This window comes from Cnephaeus nilssonii (assembly GCF_951640355.1).
Source record: "Cnephaeus nilssonii genome assembly, chromosome: 15".
NCBI lineage: Eukaryota > Metazoa > Chordata > Mammalia > Chiroptera > Vespertilionidae > Cnephaeus > Cnephaeus nilssonii.
In genome coordinates this window covers 54439343-54442057 of record NC_137086.1, presented here as the reverse complement: position 1 = coordinate 54442057, position 2715 = coordinate 54439343, and the positions used below count along the sequence as shown (strand labels likewise).

The 2715-nt window shown below is 41.4% G+C and overlaps 1 pseudogene across 1 annotated transcript; it reads right to left on the bottom strand.

Annotated features, from left to right (window-relative positions):
- Nucleotides 1-376: 376 nt before the first annotated feature.
- On the bottom strand, nt 377-1780 carry LOC307111670 (large ribosomal subunit protein uL4-like; annotated as a pseudogene). The gene is made up of 2 exons: nt 1156-1780; nt 377-953 (listed from the first exon to the last, which is right to left on the bottom strand). The product of its transcript is annotated as a large ribosomal subunit protein uL4-like (transcript).
- Nucleotides 1781-2715: the final 935 nt, after the last annotated feature.

Sequence of the window (2715 nt, the reverse complement as noted above, 5' to 3'; positions counted from 1 at the left end):
AGTGGCACAACATTTTTCAAGTACTAAAAGGAAAGAATTGTCAACCAAGTATCCTATGTCCAGTGAAAATAATTTTTTCACTGTCTTTGATTAGGTTTTTATTCAAAATTAGTTGTCCAAAGTGATTTTTTAAAATATATTTTTTTATTGATTTCAGAGAGGAAGGGAGAGGGAGAGAAAGATAGAAACATCAATGACGAGACAGAATAATTGATTGGCTGCCTTCTGCACACCCCCTACTGGGGATGGGGCCCGAAATCCAGGCATGTGCCCTTGTCCGGAATCAAACCTGGGACCCTTCAGTCCCCAGTCCGATGTTCTATCCACTGAGCCAAACCGGCTAGGACTATCCAAAGTGATTTGACCAAATTTAACTTTATGTTACAGGCTTCTTTTCTTCTGTGGGGAGTTTCTTTTCTGTGGGCTCACTTCTTGGTAGCTGTAGCCTTTTTTCCCACCAAAGGTTTCTTTTGCTTCGTAACACCAACAGCCTTCTTTCCTTTCTTCCCTACCACAGGCTTGTTGCCTGGAACCCCCTTCTCTTCTGATTTGGCGTCTAGAACTGCTGCTTTATCCATCTGGAGCTTGTGGTTCTTGGCCTATGGAGAATGATGTTTGGCTCATGGTCTTTGCATATGGGTTCAGCTGCAATGTGACTCCGGTTTTTCAGTGGTTTCTTCTTCAGGACTCTGCGGCGAATCTTCTTGCGTGGTGCTCGGAGGGCTCTTTGGATCTCTAGGGTTTTCAAGATTCTGCTCAGGTCCATACTGAGCATCTTGTGCATGGGAAGGCTGTAATTACTCTTGAGGGAGGCAGCTTTCCACCAGGTGCCAAACAGATCACCTAACTGGCAGAAAAGCCCTTTCAGTCCAAACACAGAAATGGCTCACATGCCCCTGGGAGCAAGGTTCAAAATGTTCTGTTTGCTTACATTAAGCAGAGTAATTCCATCACTAAATCTCAGCATTATTTTCTCCTTTCTCGGCTTCCTATTTTCTATAAAAACGTCATCAATATAAGAAACATAAAAACCTGTTGATAATTTTCATGTTTATTTGAAAACACATTTTTTATTTTAAAAAAATTAAAAAGAGTTAATTTTAGCCAGACTGATGAAATACGCATGGGAGCAAAATCTCAAATGCTCCCGGAGGGATGTTTCTCAGGTTTTGATGAGACCGTTGTCCGCGGTGTAGATAATGCAAGGTCTCTGCACGGGACGGCTTCTCATTTTGCTTTGCCAGCTCTCATTCGCTGAGAGGCATAGACCTTTTTGATACCATTCCAGGCCTTAAGTTTCTCAAGAAACAAAACAGCCTTTTGGTCTTCTCGTAGCCTTCAACTTTATCTTCAGCTACCAAGAGAAGTTCAGGAACTTCCTCAATATGATGACCTTTAGACATGACCAGCGCCCGTAAGGCGGAGGCAGCCAGTGCAGAGCAGATGGCCTATCGCTGCTGTGTTGTGTTCACTCTGCATTGCCAATGGCGCCAGGTTTTGGTCGTGCAAATGTGCAGCCCCCACACGCATATGTCCAAAAGCATCCTGGCCAGAATGATGATTTCCCCCCACCTCAAACTCTAGGAATTGGAGCCATAGCTCTGCCAGTACCCCAAGACTCAACACTGGTTTGATGACCTGCAAATTCACGTCCAGCATAGCGCTGTCTATTGTTTTTGCACAAGTTGGTGTGAAAGTGACATTTTTTGCCAGATGATTCCCTCTGTTCAGAGCACACGGATATCTGTGGCCACACTTCTCTCAAGCTGGTGGCTCCCATAGGAAAAGGGAAAATATCCTTTAATAATGAAAATGAAGTCAAGATATCCCCAGATGAAGGAAAACTAAGAGAATTTCTCACAAGCAGACCTACCAGAGACAATGTTTTCTAACAGAAAGAAAAAAATAAAAGAAGGAAACTTGTAACATCAAGAAAAAAGAAATAACATAATAACAAAACAATGTTAGTGTATATGATACAGTTTCCTTTTCCTCTTGAATTTTCTAAATTAACAGTGAAAGCAAGAACTATAACAATGTTGTATGTAGAGTATGTTGACATTAAGAATGTCCATACCTGTAAGAATTTTTATGAAACTTTATTTGAATCAAACAGAGGATACACATGGAGGCAAGATCTCAACAGACTGAGATAAGTGCTACCAAGAATATGACAGTTGTCAGCTTCTTTTGTGCATTTGAAATTAAAGAGGGAGTATAAGGAAGATTACAGGAAAGTGGGAGAAATCAAGGCAGGGATCTGATTTCAGAAAGTTTAAGATTATGTTCTCTCTTGAAGGTGGTCAGGCTTTAGTAAGAGGGCTCTGAAAAGAAGCATTTCAAAGGTGTGTTAACCTAGATGTGCAGAAACAATGGACAGGCTGCTTAGGGCAAAGATAGGCCTTTTACTAAAGAAGTTACACTAGTATACCTGGGGCATGACTACCCACCATGACCTGCCCAGTTAGGAATTTATGATCAAATCACACTGTGAGGTTACTTTCTATAGAGCCTCTTTTATATTATATTATAAACAGAGAGAACAAAGATGTAAATGAAGGTAAGATTTAACTTGAACTCGTAAAATGGTGACATGAGTTGATTGCGACAAGTATACATAATGTAATACCTAGAGCAGTGATGGCGAACCTATGACACGCGTGTCAGCACTGACACGCGTAGCCATTTCTGATGACACTAGTAGCCCGTTTGCAC